The following is a 22,823-nucleotide window of genomic DNA, read 5'->3' as shown; positions in this document are numbered from 1 at the left end:
GTCACTGAATAACAATTTTACTGTAGGCCATTGGAGTACAGGCCCCAAAAATTAGGCATTCATCTGACAGAAAAGAACAAGTGATTATGTGGCTGTTAGTATATTAGACTGTCAGTGAATAACAATTTTACTGTAGGCCAGTACAGGCCCAAAAAAATTAGGCATTCACCTGACAGAAAAGAACAAGTGATTATGTGGCTGGAGGTACATGGGCGGTCACTGAATAACAATTTTACTGTAGGCCAGTGGAGTACAGGCCCCAAAAATTAGGCATTCACCTGACTGAAAATAACAGGTGATTATGTGGCTGGAGGTACATTAGGCGGTCACTGAATAACAATTTTACTATAGGCCATTGGAGTACAGGCCCCAAAAATTAGCCATTCACCTGACAGAAAAGAACAAGTGATTATGTGGCTGGAGGTATATTAGACTGTTAGTGGATAACAATTTTACTGTAGGCCAGTACAGGCCCCAAAAATTAGGCATTCACCTGACAGAAAAGAACAAGTGATTATGTGGCTGGAGGTATATTAGACTGTTAGTGGATAACAATTTTACTGTAGGCCAGTACAGGCCCCAAAAATTAGGCATTCACCTGACAGAAAAGAACAAGTGATTATGTGGCTGGAGGTACATTAGGCGGTCACTGAATAGCAATTTTACTGTAGGCCAGTGGAGTACAGGCCCCAAAACTTAGGCATTCACCTGACAGAAAATAACAAGTGATTATGTTGCTGGAGGTACATTAGGCGGTCACCGGATAACAAATTTTACTGTAGGCCAATACAGGCCCCAAAAATTAGGCATTCACCTGACAGAAAAGAACAATTGATTATATGGCTGAAGGTATATTAGACGATCGGTAGATAACTATTTTACTGTAGGCCATTGGAGTACAGGCCCCAAAAATTAGGCATTCATCTGACAGAAAAGAACAAGTGATTATGTGGCTGGAGGTACATTAGGCAGTCACTGAATAATAATTTTCTGTAGGCCATTGGAGCACAGGCCCCAAAAATTAGGCATTCACCTGACAGAAAAGAACAAGTGATTATGTGGCTGGAGGTATACTAGACAGTCAGTGGATAACAATTTTACTGTAGGCCAGTACAGGCCCCAAAAATTAGGCTTTAACCTGACAGAAAAGAACTTGTGATGATGTGGCTGGAGGTACATTAGGCGGTCACCGGATAAAAATTTTATTGTAGGTCAGTACAGGCCCCAAAATTAGGCATTCACCTGACAGAAAATAACTTGTGATGATGTGGCTGGAGGTACATTAGGCGGTCACCGGCTAAAAATTTTACTGTATTTTGTAGAAGCAGGTATATCGCACCCCTCAATCAGTATTTTATGGGAGCAGGTATATAGTACCCCTTAATCAATATTTGGTGGAAGCACATATATTGCACCACTCAATTTATATTTTACGGAAGCAGGTATATCGCAGGCCTCAATCAATATTTGGTGGAAGCAGGTATATAAATCCCCTTAATCAGTATTTTGTGGAAGCAGGTATATCAAACCCCTTAGTCAGTATTTTGTGGAAGCAAGTATATCAATCCCTTTAATCAGGATTTTGTGGAAGCAGGTATATCGAACCCCTTAATCAGTTTTTTTGTGGAAGCAGGTATATCGCAGGCCTTAATCAATATTTTACGGAAGCAGGTATATCGCAGGCCTCAATCAATATTTGGTGGAAGCAGGTATATTAATCCCCTTAATCAGCATTTTGTGGAAACAGGTATATATAACCCCTTAATCAATATTTTGTGGAAGCAGGTATATCGCACTCCTCAATCAGTATTTTGTGGAAGCAGGTATATAAAAAACCCTTAATCAGTTTTTTGTGGAAGCAGGTATATTGCACCCCTCAATCTATATTTTGTGGAAGCAGGTATATAGAGCTTCTTAATGAATATGTGGTGTAAGCAGGTATTTTGCCCCTCTCATTCAGTATTTTGTGGAAGCAGCTATATCAAACCCCTTAATCAGTATTTTGTGGAAGCAGCTATATGGAACTCCTTAATCAGTATTTTGTGGAAGCAGGTATATCAATCCCTTAAATCAGTGTTTTGTGGAAGCAGGTATATAGCACCCCTTAATCAGTATTTTGTGTAAGCAGGTATATCAATCCCCTTAATCAGTGTTTTGTGGAAGCAGGTATATCACACCCCTCAATCTGTATTTTGTGGAATCAGGTATTTAAATCCCCTAAATCAGTATTTTGTGGAAGCAGGTGTATCGCAGTCCTCAATTAATATTTTGTGGAATCAGGTATATCAATCCCCGTAATCAGTATTTTGTAAAAGCAGGTAGATCAATCCCCTTAATCAGTGTTTTGTGGAAGCAGATATATAGCACCCCTCAATCAGTATTTTCTGTAAGCAGGTATATCAATCCCCTTAACCACCTCCGGACCGACTAACGCAGGATCGCGTCCGGAGGTGGCAGCCCTGCGCACAGTCACACATATATGCGTCATCTCGCGAGACGCGAGATTTCGCTCAAAGCCGGCCCGCGCATGCGCATCGCGGGCCGGCAAAAGTTAGAGGACAAGTTCGTCATCAGCCTGCCAGCCAATGATCGTGGCTGGCAGGCTGGCGATTTTCAAAAAAACTAATGAAAAGCCATCTAACACATTATATTAGTAAATATGATGTGTTAAATGGCTTGTCTGCTCCTTTGCTGGTCCTTTTTGTCGGTTGGTTCCAGCATAGGAGCAGACATCACAGTGAGTAGTTACGACTAAGGGTACTTACCCGAAACGCGTCAATTGTGTCGCGTGGCACCCGCTATTTCTGTCCTGACTGTCCTGACCACCCTGCCCTATGCTTTGGAGAGTGTTTCCGGAAGTACCACACACAGGTACACTTAGCATAGGGATTGCATCTCACAGGACAGGCACACAGGGCTATTAGGGCCCTTTTACTCACAGCTGCTGCAAACCTCTCCTTTCACCTGGGATAAAGTGCATAATGTACTTCGCCACATCTTTGGGCGATTTGCGCTTTGCACATTGTCCCATGGGGAAGGAGAGGTTTGTCCTATAAAAGGTAAAAGAAAAAAAAAAAAAAAAAAAACACCAGTAAGCAAAAAAGTTAACTTCCGTTCAAAAAGTTTAAAAAAAGTTTATATGTTCTGTTCAAAAGTTATTATAAAGTTAATAAAATTTATTGCGTTGCGGCCTGGTTTTTTCTTTTTTGTTTTGTTTTTTTTACCTTCCAAGTGGACCAACCGATCGACTAGCTGCAGCACTGATGTGCATTCTGACAGAAGCATTGCGCTGCTGTCAGATTACACACAAATCGGTGTATGCGGCGCTGCAAGACGAGATTTCTCCTCTGCAGTAAAAGATATGTTTGCCGAGGCATATGAGCTGAGGAGGTGGCGGTGTTCATATACTTTGGCAAACACTTTGTATATATATAAAAAAATAAATAAATCCCGGCAATGATTTATTCATCCACATCGATTGATGTGAATGGATAAATCTGGTTTGCCAGGGCATACGGGCTAAGTGGGTATGGATGTTGGGCGGAGCTCCTATGTCCTGGCAGACGCCTTTCCCCTCCTTTTTTTTTTTTGGCAGAGATTTTTTCATCCACATTGATCGATGCGAATGAAGAAATCTGTGCCGTTCATTTTTTTCTTTCAGCCCAGAGGCTGAACGGAAAAAAGAAATCTCATTACCCGTATGCTCAATATAAGGAGAATAGCAGAAACTCCTAATGCTGGCCATACATGTAATGATTGCGGAGACCCTCAAATGCCAGGGCAGTACAAACACCCCACAAATAACACCATTTTGGAAAGAAGACACCCCAAGGTATTCGCTGAGGGGCATATTGAGTCCATGAAAGATTGAAATTTTTGTCTCAAGTTAGCGGAAAGGGAGACTTTGTGAGAAAAAACCCAAAAAAAATCAATTTCCGCTAACTTGTGCCAAAATTTTTTTTTTCTATGAACTCGCCATGCCCCTCATTAAATACCTTGGGGTGTCTTCTTTCCAAAATGGGGTCACATGTGGGGTATTTATACTGCCCTGGCATTTTAGGGGCCCCAAAGTGTGAGAAGAAGTCTGGGATCCAAATGTCTAAAAATGCCCTCCTAAAAGGAATTTGGGCACCTTTGCGCATCTAGGCTGCAAAAAAGTATCACACATGTGGTATCGCCGTACTCAGGAGAAGTTGGGGAATGTGTTTTGGGGTGTCATTTTACATATACCCATGCTGGGTGAGAGAAATATCTTGGTCAAATGCCAACTTTGTATAAAAAAATGGGAGAAATATCTTGGCAAAAGACAACTTTTCCCATTTTTTTATACAAAGTTGCCATTTGACCAAGATATTTATCTCACCCAGCATGGGTATATGTAAAATGACACCCCAAAACACATTGCCCAACTTCTCCTGAGTACGGAGATACCACATGTGTGACACTTTTTTGCAGCATAGGTGGGCAAAGGGGCCCACATTCCAAAGAGCACCTTTCGGATTTCACCGGCCATTTTTTACAGATTTTGATTTCAAACTACTTACCAACTACTTACCTAGAATGCCAGGGCAGTATAACTACCCCACAAGTGACCCCATTTTGGAAAGAAGACACCCCAAGGTATTCGCTGATGGGCATAGTGAGTTCATAGAAGTTTTTATTTTTTGTCACAAGTTAGTGGAATATGAGACTTTGTAAGAAAAAAAAAATAAAATCATCATTTTCCACTAACTTGTGACAAAAAATAAAAAGTTCTATGAACTCACTATGCCCATCAGCGAATACCTTAGGGTGTCTACTTTCCGAAATGGGGTCATTTGTGGGGTGTTTGTACTGTCTGGCCATTGTAGAACCTCAGGAAACATGACAGGTGCTCAGAAAGTCAGAGCTGCTTCAAAAAGCGGAAATTCAAATTTTTGTACCATAGTTTGTAAACTTTTACCCAAACCATTTTTTTTTACCCAAACATTTTTTTTTATCAAAGACATGTAGAACAATAAATTTAGAGAAAAATTTATATATGGATGTCATTTTTACAACTGAAAGTGAAAAATGTCATTTTTTTTGAAAAAAAATCGTTACATTTCGATTAATAACAAAAAAAGTAAAAATGTCAGCAGCAATGAAATACCACCAAATGAAAGCTCTATTAGTGAGAAGAAAAGGAGGTAAAATTCATTTGGGTGGTAAGTTGCATGACCGAGCAATAAACGGTGAAAATACTGTAGGTCAGAAGTGTAAAAAGTGGCCTGGTCATTAAGGGTGTTTAAGCTATGGGGGCTGAGGTGGTTAATCAGTATTTTGTGGAAGCAGGTATATAGAACCCCTTAATCAATATTTGGTGGAAGCAAGTATATCGCACCCCTCAATCTGTATTTCATGGAAGCAGGTATATCAAACCTCTTATTCAGTATTTTGTGGAAGCAGGTATATCAAACCCCTTAGTCAGTATTTTGTGGAATCAGGTATATCAATCCCCCTTAATCAGTATTTTGTGGAAGCAGGTATATAGAACTCCTTAATCAATATTTGGTGGAAGCAGGTATATCATACCCCTCAATCTGTATTTTGTGGAAACAGGTACAGTACAGACCAAAAGTTTGGACACACCTTCTCATTCAAAGAGTTTTCTTTATTTTCATGACTATGAAGGCATCAAAACTATGAATTAACACATGTGGAATTATATACATAACAAACAAGTGTGAAACAACTGAAAATATGTCATATTCTAGGTTCTTCAAAGTAGCCACCTTTTGCTTTGATTACTGCTTTGCACACTCTTGGCATTCTCTTGATGAGCTTCAAGAGGTAGTCACCTGAAATGGTCTTCCAACAGTCTTGAAGGAGTTCCCAGAGATGCTTAGCACTTGTTGGCCCTTTTGCCTTCACTCTGCGGTCCAGCTCACCCCAAACCATCTCGATTGGGTTCAGGTCCAGTGACTGTGGAGGCCAGGTCATCTGGCGCAGCACCCCATCACTCTCCTTCATGGTCAAATAGCACTTACTTTCAACGTTTTCCCAATTTTTCGGCTGACTGACTGACCTTCATTTCTTAAAGTAATGATGGCCACTCGTTTTTCTTTACTTAGCTGCTTTTTTCATGCCATAATACAAATTCTAACAGTCTATTCAGTAGGACTATCAGCTGTGTATCCACCTGACTTCTCCTCAACGCAACTGATGGTCCCAACCCCATTTATAAGGCAAGAAATCCCACTTATTAAACCTGACAGGGCACACCTGTGAAGTGAAAACCATTTCAGGGGACTACCTCTTGAAGCTCATCAAGAGAATGCCAAGAGTGTGCAAAGCAGTAATCAAAGCAAAAGGTGGCTACTTTGAAGAACCTAGAATATGACATTTTTTCAGTTGTTTCACACTTGTTTGTTATGTATATAATTCCACATGTGTTAATTCATAGTTTTGATGCCTTCAGTGTGAATCTACAATTTTCATAGTCATGAAAATAAAGAAAACTCTTTGAATGAGAAGGTGTGTCCAAACTTTTGGTCTGTACTGTATATCAAACCCATTATTCAGCATTTTGTGGAAGCAGGTATATCGCACCCCTCAATCAGTGTTTTGTGGAAGCAGATATAGCAAACCCCTTAATCAGTATTTTGTGGAATCAGGTATATAGCACCCCTCAATCTGTATTTTGTGGATGCAGGTATATCAAACCCCTTAATCAATATTTTGTGGAAGCAGGTATATCACACCCCTCAATCAGTATTTTGTGGAAGCGGGTATATTAAAACCCCTTAATCAGTATTTTGTGGAAGCAGGTATATTGCACCCCTCAATCTGTATTTTATGGAAGCAGGTATATAGAACCCCTTAATCAATATTTAGTGGAAGCAGGTATATCGCACCCCTAAATCAGTATTTTGTGGAAGCAGGTATATCGCAGGCCTCAATCAATATTTGGTGGAAGCAGATATATATCGCACCACTCAATCAGTATTTTGTGGAAGCAGGTATATCAAACCCCTTAATCAGTATTTTGCGGAAGCAGGTATAAGGCAACCCCTCAATCATTTTTTGTTTGGGGCAACAGGTATATCACACCCGTTGCAAATAGTTGTTCCAATAGCGCTTGTCCCTCTATATACCTGCGGTATCGCAGCAGAACCACACACAACTGCTGCACAATACAAATGCACTATATACAGTCAGGTCCATAAATATTGGGACATCGACACAATTCTAACATTTTTGGCTCTATACACCACCACAATGGATTTGAAATAAAACAAACAAGATGTGCTTTAACTGCAGACTGTCAGCTTTAATTTGAGGGTATTTACATCCAAATCAGGTGAACGGTGTAGGAATTACAACACTTTGCATATGTGCCTCCCACTTGATAAGGGACCAAAAGTAATGGGACAAAATAATAATCATAAATCAAACTTTCACTTTTTAATACTTGGTTGCAAATCCTTTGCAGTCAATTACAGCCTGAAGTCTGGAATGCATAGACATCACCAGACGATGGGTTTCATCCCTGGTGATGCTGTGCCAGGCCTCTACTGCAACCATCTCCAGTTCCTGCTTGTTCTTGGGGCATTTTCCCTTCAGTTTTGTCTTCAGCAAGTGAAATGCATGCTCAATCGGATTCAGGTCAGGTGATTGACTTGGCCATTGCATAACATTCCACTTCTTTCCCTTAAAAAACTCTTTGGTTGCTTTTGCAGTATGCTTTTGGTCATTGTCCATCTGCATTGTGAAGCGCCGTCCAATGAGTTCTGAAGCATTTGGCTGAATATGAGCAGATAATATTGCCCGAGACACTTCAGAATTCATCCTGCTGCTTTTGTCAGCAGTCACATCATCAATAAATACAAGAGAACCAGTTCCATTGGCAGCCATACATGCCCACGCCATGACACTACCACCACCATGCTTCACTGATAAGGTGGTATGCTTAGGATCATGAGCAGTTCCTTTCCTTCTCCATACTCTTGTCTTCCTATCACTCTGGTACAAGTTGATCTTGGTCTCATCTGTCCATAGGATGTTGTTCCAGAACTGTGAAGGCTTTTTTAGTGTTGTTTGGCAAACTCTAATCTGGCCTTCCTGTTTTTGAGGCTCACCAATGATTTACCTTTTGTGGTGAACCCTCTGTATTCACTCTGGTGAAGTCTTCTCTTGATTATTGACTTTGACACACATATTAATAATTGTGGGCAGAGCACTCAAAGAAATCCGGGACCATGTGATTATACAGAAAATACAATTTTATTTGTTTATGCTATTGGTCAGCAATCAATAAAATCAGTAAATGGTAGCAACATAGAGTGTAGACAAAAATTGGACTCTATATGTTAACAATTAATAGCAACACAATAAAGATGTTAACAATACATTATGTGGTAGCCAAAATAAGTATTGGTAAATTGGAGACAGTGCAAATAATAAAGATACCAGATAAAATATTCGATAAAATATTCTATAAAATATTCGACCCAATGTCCATATGAGGGGTATATATTCCCTAGAAAAAGTCAATGGAAAAAATCAATCCTATCGAAAGTTCTGCAGAGCAACGTTCAATTTGCTCCAATAAATTTCGAGACCAAAAACACTATTCATATGATCCAATGTGTGAGAGAGAATCTAAATCGCACATCCTCATTACTATGCTTTTGATACAACAACTGTTATAAATTTAAGCAAGATAAACAATGGCTATACAGCACTATTATCATAAATTTGCTATGCACTATTAGGAGGCATTAGTATACAGTTTGATCAAAGAGCATAGGCCCATTTACCACGACAAGGTCGCCTCCTTTCAAGTGGGGACCTACTCTAACTATGGCGCGGCGCAGTGCGGCGACCGTCGCGCCCCCACACCGCTCCAGCAGGCAATGGGACCCAGTAGCCACACAGCACCCACTGTGCAGAGAAGCCACCAAGGCCCTGGGTCCCATTACTCCACCAGCACGGCACAAAAGCAGCGACGGCCACCGTCCAGCACCGCATGTTCCTACCAAATCTCAGTTGGTGTTCCTGAGAGGCTGTGAACAGGTGAGCTCTTTGCACCAGTTCACATGTGGTGCTGGACGGTGGCCGTCGCTGCTTTTGTGCCGTGCTGGTGAACAGGTCATCTCCTGTGAATGCTGAACGATGGAGGATGGGAGCAAACCCCACATCGCCTGAACTTCAGCACCTACACGGGCAACTGAAGTGGGCCTCCTTCCTGGCTCCATACTCCAGGCAACATCCCCTTCTGGGCCAGGAGGTGAGTCAGCCTCTGAAGCCCCCTGAGCGATGCCAGCATGGGGGAAACTGCAGCCATTTCCACCTCCATACTAGAATGCCAACCTGTACCTGGATTCCTCCCGGGCTTGACATGAGAAGAGGCAGGCTGATGTCTTCCCACAGCCCCTAGAGGGTCTCTACTGGGGCTCCTTACACAGCAGGAGTGGTGAGAAGAGTCAGCACTGAAGCGCTGCAAAGGCCATCATCGTCTCCATGTTAAAGGAGCAGAGGAGGGAAACAGGGAAGCAGGGGAACCGATGGTCTCTCACAGAATCGTTGCCATCTACTCCTGAAGCCAAACAATGCTATGCCCTCATGTACAGTAGCTGCACGCAATGAAGCCAGGAGCGATTCAGCATCCATCTTGCCAGTTCTTCAGGTCCAGGAAAAGCAGGAATAGAGGGTCCATTCCTTATGCAGGGGCATCTTTAATGCGGGGCAAAAGGCGCAGCTGCCCCGCACCCAGTTCCTTCTGGGGGGCCCAAGGCAACTGCCTCTTGAGCCTCGCTGGCCACTGGAGGACCTTTCATGGGTCCACACTTTATTAACTAAGTAGCAGGGCATGTAGGGCATACATGGGGGATGTCCCTGCACTTACTATTATTTCTGGGCGCCGCTCCGTTGGGCCGCTGTGGACCCCGTTACATTCTCACGCGCTGTATGCTAAGTAACATCGGAACACCAGGGAGGAAACATCAGCTTTTCTCTCTGGGCGTTCCTTCTCCCTGTGTTCAATCGCAGCGCAGAACGTCACATCCAGGGAGAAAAAGAAAACTCTTGGAAAACCCCTATGAGGGAGTCTATCTGCTAAACTGTTGACAACATGTAATACTCCACAGTGGCATTACTATTTTTCGCACACCCCCACTATCTCCTATGCTTGATCCTGTGTCATCTTATGCATATATTTCCAGGTCCTGCAAAATGTGTATCTCTATTTATATGCAAATGTTGTGTTACCATGTAATGTGCCTGGTTCACCAGCAGATGGCAGCAATAATGGCAGAGCTAGTTTCCCTGGAGTGGGACCTTCCATCCATTCCAGCCCTTTCTAGAGAGGGAGGTGTAATTTAGAAGTTAGTTGAGAGTACCCCCTGCAAGGATATGGCTGTGTTCCAGCCAGCAGAGCACTGTCTGCTCCGCTGTGCCTAAGGGCCCATGCTACAAGCTTCAGAGCCAGGAGGAAAGATTCCCTGGATATGTCCCATGGTCCAAGATAACGATAAAGACAAAGATAAAAGATAAAGATACAGAGAAAGACAGAGTCAGACTACAGGAAGCTAATTTGCAGTATACAGTAAAGGAAAAGTTTCTATATAATCTTGATAGCATAGCAGAACTGAAAGAGTACAGATGTAGCAAAGCTAAATGTGTTTGCCTGCCAGAAGTTAAGCCAAAATCTGCTGATGACCAAGAAAAAGTTGGACGATTGTTTCCTCGATGAAAGTTTATGCCAAGTAAAGCAGCTGTTTCTACATTAATAAATGTCTGGACTCCATTTCTTCTACCAAATCCCTTAACTGTTAACCCTTTTATCACTGCTTCGGACGACCACGCTTGGGGTTCTGGATATCCAGGTAGGAGCACCGTGACAAGTGCAAAAGCCGCACCTAAAGGGACACTATAGGCAACCCTTACACCACTCTGGCAGTCCTACACCTGGATACACCACAACTGGCGTCACAACAAAAACTCTAAAAAAAAAACCTCTAATGACACCTGTAGAAGAGATCCCTAGCATCAGTATTAGTCCATGGCAAACACTAGGTAGGGGCTGAGGAGAGAAGTACAAACTTATCTTTTGTGCAGCTTTTCTAATCTTTTTTTTTTATTCTGCCAGATTCTGTTCCTGCATGTGCTCAGGGTCAGGTTTCACTATGAAGTGCACTTTGTTCTCTGAATTGAGCTGCTTCATAGCCCCTCCCCTATGCTCTTATTGACAGCTGTAGTATCCAACTAGGAGACCAGTACAGCTGTCACTCAGAGGAGAGAGTAATAAAGCAGATCAATGCAGAGAGCACATGCAATAGAAGAATCTACCAGAATCAAGCATCATATTAACACTACTCCTGATAAGAAAAGATCCATAAAGGGTATGTTTGTACTGCTCTATATGGCCCCTACGTATTGCTGTCAGTAGTGTAACATAGTCAAAACTGCTGACAGACTCCCTTTAATCACATATGTTGTTTTGCATCAAAATCTTCTAACTCCACCTAGCTTAGTTAAATCATTAAACAGTAGAAAAAGGTGCTGGGTGCATACCTTCAACTTCTACAGTTGGAAAATAATGTTATAGTCAGGCAGTGAACTCCCTATAGTACTCTCATGAAGCAGACCACAGATCACTGTACACATCTAGCCACATTTCACTCTCTTAAAGGGGTCTTCTAACAAATACACTGCTCAAAAAAAAAAAGGGAACACAAAAATAACACATCCTAGATCTGAATTAATTAAATATTCTTCAGAAATTCTTTGTTCTTTACATAGTTGAATGTGCTGACAACAAAATCACACAAAAATAAAAAAATGGAAATCAAATTTCTCAACCCATGGAGGTCTAGATTTGGATTCACACTCAAAATTAAAGTGGAAAAATACACTACAGGCTGATCCAACTTTGATGTAATGTCCTTAAAACAAGTCAAAATGAGGCTCAGTAGTGTGTGTGGCCTCCACGTGCCTGTATGACCTCCCTACAACGCCTGTGCATGCTCCTGATGAGGTGGCGGACGGTCTCCTGAGGGATCTCCTCCCAGACCTAGACTAAAGCATCTGCCAACTCCTGGACAGTCTGTGGTGCAACGTGACGTTGGTGGATAGAGCGAGACATGATTTCCCAGATGTGCTCAATTGGATTCAGGTCTGGGGAACGGGCAGGCCAGTCCATAGCATCAGACCCCTTGTGAGTCCAAACACTCCAGCCACATGAGGTCTAGCATTGTCTTGCATTAGGAGGAACCCAGGGCCAACCGCACCAGCATATGGTCTCACAAGGGGTCTGAGAATCTCATCTCGGTACCTAATGGCAGTCAGGCTACCTCTGGCGAGCACATCGAGGGCTGTGCGGCCCTCCAAAGAAATGCCACCCCACACCATTACTGACCCAATGCCAAATCGGTCATGCTGGAGGATGTTGCAGTCAGCAGAACGTTCTCCACGGCGTCTCCAGACTCTGTCACGTCTGTCACATGTGCTCAGTGGGAACCTGCTTTCATCTGAAGAGCACAGGGCGCAAGTGGCGAATTTGCCAATCTTGGTGTTCTCTGGCAAATGCCAAACGTCCTGCACGGTGTTGGGCTGTAAGCACAACCCCCACCTGTGGACGTTGGGCCCTCATATCACCCTCATGGAGTCTGTTTCTGACCGTTTGAGCAGACACATGCACATTTGTGGTCTGCTGGAGGTCATTTTGCAGGGCTCTGGCAGTGCTCCTCCTGTTCCTCCTTGCACAAAGGCGGAGGTAGCGGTCCTGCTGCTGGGTTGCTGCCCTCCTACGGCCTCCTCCACGTCTCCTGATGTACTGGCCTGTCTCCTGGTAGCGCCTCCATGCTCTGGACACTACGCTGACAGACACAGCAAACCTTCTTGCCACAGTTCGCATTGATGTGCCATCCTGGATAAGCTGCACTACCTGAGCCACTTGTGTGGGTTGTAGACTCCGGCTCATGCTACCACTAGAGTGAAAGCACCGCCAGCATTCAAAATTGACCAAAACATCAGCCAGGAAGCATAGGAACTGAGAAGTGGTCTGTTGTTACCACCTGCAGAACCACTCCTTTATTGGGGGTGTCTTGCTAATTGCCTATAATTTCCACCTGTTGTCTATCCCATTTGCACAACAGCATGTGAAATTGATTGTCACTCAGTGTTGCTTCCTAAGTGGACAGTTTGATTTCACAGAAGTGTGATTGACTTGGAGTTACATTGTGTTGTTTAAGTGTTCCCTTTATTTTTTTGAGCAGTGTATATTGTTTACAGTTAAATCTAGCCCAAAATTATGAACATTTTTTTGTATTTACACTTGCTATTAAAAATGTTTATATCCCCATATGTTCCAGGAATAATTTTAGTACTTCCCTACCTTTCTGTGTCCATCTCAGTAAACATGCAAAGGAAGACACATATGTTCAATCTTGACTTTATCTCCATATGCGCCTTCAGGTATAAGAGGGATGCCTGGCGTGGTGAGGCGGTTATTTCTGAAGATGCAAATTCTTCTCTGCTTGTCAGAGGAGATGCTGAGTAACTGCAATTATGGCAACACTGTCTTACTCTCTTATCACTTGCTCAGCAACTCCTCTGACAAGCAGAGAAGGTGCTGCAGTTTCAGAAGCAGTAGGGTCATCACTCCAGGGTTTCCTCTGCTTTCTCAGAGGAGAAAAGAAATAGGCAACAATCTCTTTTTTTCAGGCAGGGAAAAAGAGGAAGAACAATTGCACCTGGCAAAAGCTATTAACCAGATCATATATAGATGATTTATATATGCATGTAATGTCTTAAGAAACATCGAAGTAGAGGACCTGATCCAATGGCAGGTTACATTTACATATAGACTATTATATCCTACTCTAGATGTAACAAATTAAACTGAGAGGAAATCTGGGTTTGTTAATAATGCATATTTTACGTGAGCCACTGTCAATTAATTAAGATAATTGTAGGACTAACTTTTTGTGTCACATAAAACTAGGACACTCATAAATCACAAAGTTTTTCTCTGAATATAAATGTCTCTTTTTCAATAGCTGCAAGAGATATTTTTGTCTACAAATCCTGTTAAATTAAATACGTCCAGAGACTGCAATAGAGTCCATGTTTTATATCTACATAGACAAAAGCAGAGTCTAATTTAAAACTGCAATGCAGAAGTCAATTTTCAATAAACATTAGTTTTAACATACATTGAAAGGCATTTTTGAAGAATAAAGTAGAAAAATGGGGCCAAACACCATGTATTCAGATAAAATATATATCTTGTCTTCTTGCTCAACTATTACCCAATCCAATTTTGTAGCTTCTGACCCAATGTTAGGAATTACATTTCAGAGACAGAACTTGCAAACTACTCTAACAACAAAAACAGCAACACGTCTTTATATATTAACATTTCATGACATTATTAAGTTTTTTGTAGTTCATAGCAGGCATGTTTATGTTATACCTAGTCCCAGAGGGTACCAGCAAGTATATAAATGGCAGTTTTTCCAGACAGGGATGTAGAGAAACATAGTCAGGAACAAGACCAAGTAAGACTTGAGGTTGTTGTTACTAGCTTAGCAAAGCAGAAATACAGTGCAGGAGACTGTTGCTAGGTTGGTGCAATCTAATCTGAGATGCGGAGTATGAGTGATCTGCCATGCTTCACTGTTTGAAAGGTATTCCCATCTTAGACATTAATGGCATATCACTAGATTATGCCATTAATGTCAGATAGGTGCAGGTCACACATCTGAGACACGCTCCGATCTCCAAAATGCTCCCCCTAAAAGTGAAAGAGTGTGCACAGCAAAAGCACAGCCACCTCCTTTTTGGAACTCCCATAGCAGTGAAAGGAAAGCACACTTCGCATGCATGGTGTGCCCTCCTTCACTTTGGTGGTCCTGTTCTGGAGATAATGGCATATTATATCCTAACGATGTGCCATGAATTTATGAGATGTGAATACCCCTTTAATCCTGGCAAGACGGTATGGACCCTACTGGATGTATACCTAAGTTGCAGGCCCAGGATAGCCTCCAGTAGACAGAAAGCTGACAGTCAAGCACGTGGACATCAGATCAACCAGTGATACCAGAAGTTTGGATCAAGGATCGTTACACAGGTAGTCAGGTCAAGCAAAGTCAACCAATCTGGGTCAAATACAAGAGATACCAGTTCATATGGAGATATTGTTTTTTTACATTCACAGATTGTAAATCCATGTCACAGAGAAAAATGTAACATTTTCATTCTTGGTACAGATTCTGCATAAAGGTTTCCATTAAAATTAATAGGAAGCCTTAAACCACATTAAAATCTGTAATAACATCTACACCAAAATTCTGGGTTACAAATTATTTTTTTCAATTGATCTTTATTTCAAATATTCAGCTATTCTGTCACAAAGGGTTAACTGTCTAGCTGTGTGAATCATCTTTGTACCATTGATCAAATAAACCTTGTCTCTAAATTACTAAAAGATCATAAACACTTTCTTAGTAAGCAATATATCTCACTTACTTAGTAAGATAACAAGCATCAGCTGAGCTGCCCGATGGATCACAGTAAAAATACAGATCCTGCTACTAGAGAATCTCAAGGCTGTAAAGAGAAAGGGGCTCAACATTTTTAATAATGACCAATTGAAAAAAATATTTTAGCTTAAAATTAGTACAATGCAATAATTTAAAAATGCCCCCAAAGGTGTACATAGCTTTTAATGTGGATTTGCTCACACATGGCAGAAAAGATTTTTTTGCATATCCAAAGAAAAAACTGCTCAATCTGTATCCAAATAAGCAGCCAATGCCAGCAAACCTAACCCTCACATGTATCTAACAAATTATGTTGAGCACTCCAAAGATTCCAGCAGAAAAAAAGTGTTCATGTCCCTGAGACTTTTTTAAAACCTTGGAAAAAGCCCCATGATAGGACTGAATGTTTCACCAAACATGAATAAATAAATACACTATTCATACATGAATTATCATTGCCCCGGTGAGGGCGGCAGAGAGAATGAATAGCCCCCGGACCATTAGGAGGGGGATCCATGGCTGAATTGGCATTAGGCCAGATGAACTATGTTTGACCCTGGGTGCTGGGGTTGAGGTTGTTAGGCAGATGAGGAGGATTCAGGCGGGAGTTTTTCCCCGCTGTTTTGATTAGGGTTACTGGGCAGAGGTGCTTTGCCCAGTAACCGGAGTATGATTGGTTTTTGGGTAGGCCTGTGAGGACGCTAGGGCTAGGGCAGTTTTGCAGGGGACTTGGAGATAGGCTCTGATTGGTCTCTGGAGGCCGCTATTTTCGGATAAAAATGGGGAGCTGCAGGCAGCGGTGCCTTTTGGAGTTATCTGCGTGTCAAGTGGAGCGTTCGTCCCAGCTGCTGTTACCTGATGGAGGCGTTAATAGAGGAATTGGCGAGCCGTGCGGTGGAGGATGGAGCTCCTGCCTGGATCGGGGAATGCCTTCTGCGTCTGAGAGGTCCGGAGCTGGTTCCGTCGGGGTTGCCTGCAGTACCGTTTGCCATGCTGCCACCTGTGCCTGAAGCGGTCCGGAGTGTGGACGGGGTGATTCCTGTGGCGATGCGAGCGGAGGATCCAGTGGAAGCTGGTGCGGTCCGGGAGTCGCGTCTGCGGAGGAGCCGGCGGGCCAACAGAAGATATTCTCCCTCCCCGTCTGCGCAGGAGCGGCCGAGATCTCGCGGGAACAGGAGCCTGGTGGACGGCATCGCGAGAGGGCGCCGGGAGATGACGTCACCCATTGTGCGGCTTCCGGCTCCTGGAAATGTGGCGGCGACGCAGGCTTCTAACTCCCCCCTGGGGGCTCTTGTCTTGGAGTCTCAGGGTGCGGAGGGGCCTGGGAGCGGGATCGTGGAGAGCCAGCCGGCTGGTGGCTGGGCTGGAGGCGCGGCAGGAGGACTTCCTGGGACCAGTTCGCAGACAGCAGTGGCATCCCTACCTGGACCGGTGCAACAGTCTGGTGAGTGGCCGGGGCAACTTGCTCCAGTAATATCCTCACTGTCTTTAGTGCTGTCTTCTTTGCAGGGGCTGGTGTCTGGCCACCCCCGGGCTCACCCCCCCTCGTCCCCTGCTGCGGCTGGTGGTTTATTGGGTAATGTCTCTTCTGCCTGGCTGCCAGCTGACGGTTTGGGGATGGGGGAGGGGGATAGCGTGATAGAGCCTCTGTCTGTCCCTGTGCGGGCTCGTGCTAAGGGGATAGCGGAGGGCTGTTTTAGAGAAGTGATGCCATGTTCTATCTCTCCACTGGGTTTTCACCTGTCTGCAGCAGTTAGGGAAAGGATCTGGAATGGGGATTTCATTGATATTTTGTCTCTCCTCCCTGCCTCTAAGGATTTTATTGTTAAAATGGAGCGCAGGGATGATAAATCAGAGGAGGAGAGGAAGCGTCCCATTCCTAGATCTTTTCACAATTGGCTTCAGGCGTTTTGCATTTTTGCTAGTGTGGTGGGTGAGAAGCAGCCGGAGAAGTGTTCAGGTTTGTTTCAACATGTGGATATAGTATTGGAAGCATACAAGAACTTTGGTGGTTTTGGCTGGTTCCAATATGATGAAAATTTTCGGCAAAAAATGGCAGTATATCCGCAGTTGCGTTGGGGTACTAAAGATGTGGGCTTATGGCTCAATTTATTATTACCGCAGAGACCGGTTGCGGTGCCAAAGACGGCTTCTCTTTCTACAAGTGTAATGAAGCGTGGGGTATGTTTTGCGTACAATGAATCACATTGTAAGTGGCCCGCCACATGTAAATACAAGCACGAGTGTGCTTTCTGTGGGGCTGGCCACCCAATGTCTAGATGTTTTAAGAAAGCCAGTTTGCCGTCGCAGCCGTCGGCAAAAGAGTTTTTTCAGAAAAGCGTTGACTCCAGTAAAATTGGAGAGCATGCTACCCTGGTTAGGTCGGTACCCAAACCGGCAGATAGCTGATTTGTTAATTTCAGGTTTTTCAGAAGGTTTCATTATTCCGCCATTTTCTGGGCAGGGCTGTGAGATTGTGAGGAATCTGCCATCAGTTGAGCAGTACCCGCATGTTGTAGAGGAGAAAGTGAGGGCAGAGATTTTAGCAGGTAGAGTGGCGGGTCCTTTTGTGGAGCCCCCCTTTGAGGATTTGAGGTTATCTCCTCTGGGGGTGGTTCCTAAAAAGGAACCTAATTCATTCAGAATGATTCATCATTTATCTTACCCGTTTGGTGGTTCTTTGAATGATGAAATTGATAGTTCTTTATCTAGAGTGTGTTATTCTACTTTTGATGCTGCTGTGTCACTGGTAAAGTCGTTTGGTGTGGGGGCTCTTTTGGCCAAGGCGGATATCAAGTCCGCATTCAGGTTGTTGCCAATACACCCGGCGGCTTTCAATTCTCTGGGTTTTTATTTTAAAGATAGGTTTTATTTTGACAAATGTTTGCCGATGGGCTGCTCTATTTCTTGTTTTTATTTTGAGGCATTCTCGTCTTTTTTAGAGTGGGTAGTGTCAGTCCGGGCTATGAAGGGAGGTGTAGTTCATTACTTAGACGATTTTTTATTTGTGGGGCCTCCAGGGGATTCGGCATGTTCTGAGGTTTTGGGGGAGTTTTTTAAGGTATGTAGGGAGTTTGGTGTTCCGTTAGCTGTTGAGAAAACTGTCTTGCCATCTTGTTGTATTGAGTATTTGGGTATTATTATAGATTCGGGTCTAGGGGAGGTGAGGTTGCCAAGGGAGAAGGTGCAGAAGGTGGCGGGTTTGATTCAAGGAGTTTTGTTGCGTCGTTCGGTTACTGTGAAAGAGGTTCAGTCTTTATTAGGTTTGTTGGCATTTTGTTGTAGGGTAATGCCCATGGGGCGGGTGTTTTGCAGGCAGCTGTCACAGAGAATTGCAGGTATCAAGAATCCTAGTTTTCATGTGAGTTTGGACAGTGACGCACAGGATGATCTGAAGTTATGGTTGGATTTTTTGGGGAGTTTTAATGGTCGCTCTATGTGGCAGGTGGAGTTTGTGGATGCCCCTCAGTTGAATTTATTTACGGACGCAGCAGGGAGTGTAGGTTTTGGGGCATTTTGGGAGGGGCATTGGTGTGCAGAGGCTTGGCACGAGTCCTGGGTGAGGAATGGCGTTTTAAAAAATTTAGTGTTACTTGAGCTTTTTCCGGTGGTGGTGGCGTTGGTTTTATGGGGTAGTTTCTTTAGGAATAAGCGCATCAGGTTGCATACGGATAATCAAGGGGTGATGTTTGCGGTTAACTGTCTGTCGTCAAAGAATCAGCTAGTAGTTAAACTGTTGAGGCATTTAGTGCTTGTTTGTTTGCGTTGGAATATTTGGATAAAAGCAGTGCATATCCCGGGCATTAATAATGACATTGCTGATGCGTTATCCCGTTCACAGATGCAGCGTTTCTTCAGCTTGGTTCCGTGGGCAGATGCTTTAGGGATTCCATGTCCGGAGCACCTATGGGGGCTGATTTGGCGGTAGTTTGGGAGCTGTTGAGACGTTCGGTGGCGAGTGCGACTTGGCGGAGTTATTTGTCGTCATGGCAGAGGTGGGAGCGTTTTATGAACGGTAGGTCTTGGTCGCTTCTGGGGGTTAATGATGCTGTGGCGTTGTCTTTCTGTTTGAGCTTGTTGGAAGAAAAGTTAGCTTATGCGTCTGTTTGCAAGGTTTTAGCGGGAGTTTCGTTTTTTCTTAAGGCATGTGGGCGTAAGGCGTTATCGGATGTTTTCGTGGTGCGGCAGTTGTTGAAGGGGTATAAGGCTGGCAGTGTTTTGCAGGATGGGAGGTGTCCTATTACGCCAGGGATATTATTGAAGTTATGTGACGCGGCTGAGTTGTTGTGTTTTGATCAGTTCGAATCGGTGTTGTTTAAGGCAGCTTTTGTGGTAATGTTTTTTGCGGCTTTGCGGATTGGGGAATTGTTGCCCAGGTCCAGGTATAGCGGAGGGGGATTGTCACGGAGGGATGTGGTAGTTGTTGATTCAATGTTATTGATTTTCATTCGTAAGTCAAAAACGGATCGGGATGGTAAGGGTTGCAGGTTGAGAATTGGGGCAATCCAGGAAAAAGGTATATGTCCAGTAGAGGCGGTGAAGCGCTATCTGGCTTATCGCCCTGATGGGGCGGGGACATCCTTTTTTGCGCATCAGGACTTGTCACCGCTGTCGCAATTTCAATTTAGGGCTGTTTTGTCAAAATGTTTAAAGATGCTGCAGTTGAATGATAGGTATTTTTCTTCGCATTCCTTTCGGATTGGGGCAGCAACGTCAGCAGCGCAAGCAGGTTTGCATGAATCCGTAATACAACGGATCGGGCGTTGGTCTTCCAATCGTTATCAATTGTATGTTAGACCGCATTTATTAATTGAATAATTTATTCTAGTTTCAGGTTTGTCGGTTTGGATTCTGGGCCACTCTTTTGTACACTGGGCGAGTAGGAGGGCCGCAGATCGATGTTACGGACTCAATTTGTCTTTGCAAGGAGACGCTGTCAAGTTGCACTGGAACGGTGTGCGGGGTCTTCGATGGTCAGGTTTGTTGGATTTAGTACTGCAGTTGTATGATGTTCTTCCCCCGCCAGATGTCTTAATCATTCGTTTAGGAGGGAATGACATCGGTGGAGGAGATACCATGCACCTGATCTTCCGGATGAAGCAGTCCATGTTGGAACTCAGCAGATTTCTTCCCCTCACTAAGTTAATTTTTTCTGAAATTATTCCAAGGAGGTGCTGGAGGTTAAGTGCTGGGCAGCAGTTTAAGGACAAAGTAAGGAAGCGGATAAATAGGGTTATGGCTAAGTTTATGCCGTCAGTTGGGGGTTTTTCTTTTAGGCATGTGGATCTTGAGAGTGGAGAGGCTGGTCTGTTTTTTCGGGACGGGGTTCATTTGTCGGACATTGGTTATGATATTTTTAATTTAAACCTGCAGGCTATGATTGAATTAGCTGTGGGTGGGGTGGGGCCCTTGCCACTTCTGGGAAGCGGCTGCGGGCCGGATGGGTGGTAAGGATAGTCGTCCCCGATATAGGGATGGACTTGCTTATGTGTACATTTGTTTGTACTGCTGAAGGTAAGTCCGAGTCTATGACTGGACTTTGTTATAAGTTATAATGTTATGAGTTATAATGTTATTTATTAAGTGAATAAACAGGCCTTGGCCTTTAACTCCACTCTCTGTGTTGTGTATTATTTTAAATAAATAGAAAATAAGGTATAACCAAATGTGTTTGGGTTTGGGTTGTGTGTAATAACATTGGCAATATATATGACATATTCTGCCATGAATAGCCCCCGGACCATTAGGAGGGGGATCCATGGCTGAATTGGCATTAGGCCAGATGAACTATGTTTGACCCTGGGTGCTGGGGTTGAGGTTGTTAGGCAGATGAGGAGGATTCAGGCGGGAGTTTTTCCCCGCTGTTTTGATTAGGGTTACTGGGCAGAGGTGCTTTGCCCAGTAACCGGAGTATGATTGGTTTTTGGGTAGGCCTGTGAGGACGCTAGGGCTAGGGCAGTTTTGCAGGGGACTTGGAGATAGGCTCTGATTGGTCTCTGGAGGCCGCTATTTTCGGATAAAAATGGGGAGCTGCAGGCAGCGGTGCCTTTTGGAGTTATCTGCGTGTCAAGTGGAGCGTTCGTCCCCCGCCCGCCCTCCCAATTTTTTGTCAAGTATGATAATATGGTAAATGGTCATGGCGCTGTGGGTGGTAAGGATAGTCGTCCCCGATATAGGGATGGACTTGCTTATGTGTACATTTGTTTGTACTGCTGAAGGTAAGTCCGAGTCTATGACTGGACTTTGTTATAAGTTATAATGTTATGAGTTATAATGTTACTTATTAAGTGAATAAACAGGCCTTGGCCTTTAACTCCACTCTCTGTGTTGTGTATTATTTTAAATAAATAGAAAATAAGGTATAACCAAATGTGTTTGGGTTTGGGTTGTGTGTAATAACATTGGCAATATATATGACATATTCTGCCATGCAGTAGGGGCCATATGCATCCAGAATTCAGGTTGTGTGATATAAATTAATAGAGGAGACTTCAGATTACATCAATAATAGAAGCAAGCACACAGGCACAGTTGACATTTGTCTATGGTGTAGCATGTCATGCCATCTGGTTCTACTTTATTGTCTTCTGGAGTAATAGTGTATGCAAGTATGTGTTCTACAAATCTGACTACTTAATTTGGGTAAAAATACATCTGATGTGTTGACAGCCACTAAATGTTGCTAGGTTACAATTGATGCCTACATAAAATGAGGGTAAATGCATATGTTCATACAAAATAGCTGTTATCAGCAGATACTGGATCTCTTTTGTGATTGCTTGCTGCTATTTTGCATAATCTTAAAAGTTAGTGAAACCTTGGGTATGCTCATGTCATGGCATTCTCAGGTAGTAAGCTTGTTTGAAACTAGGACATCAGCATAATTTTCTGCAGTACTATGAAAAGGTTTTACATAATTCCAAGTGTTCTCTATTGTTATTGTAGCAAAAAAAAAAAAAAAAAGTTTACTTTTTTCCAGTTTGGGTGTGTGGTCTAGGTTTATCACATTTTATCTTTTAACTTTTAGGGTATATCTGCATGAGATGTAAATCCCTCCAGAAAATCTGCAAAAGGAAATGTGGGTTTTGCTGTGAATTTGCAGCAGTGTTTTGTGCATCGCCCCACCTATGAGACCTGCTCTTTCATTTTATCCATTTTTACTTTTAAGGAATGTAACATTCATGAAAGCCCTGCAGAAGATCTGCAAGAATTTTATGTGGATTTTGCTTCAATTTTACAGCAGATTTGAAAAGGAAAAGGGTAAAATTTACATGCTGTGTAATTAAATACGTGCCATAGATAGTTTATGCTGCA

The sequence above is a fragment of the Bufo bufo genome, chromosome 5 (assembly GCF_905171765.1).
Source record: "Bufo bufo chromosome 5, aBufBuf1.1, whole genome shotgun sequence".
Taxonomy (NCBI): domain Eukaryota; kingdom Metazoa; phylum Chordata; class Amphibia; order Anura; family Bufonidae; genus Bufo; species Bufo bufo.
This window is presented reverse-complemented; position numbering follows the sequence as displayed.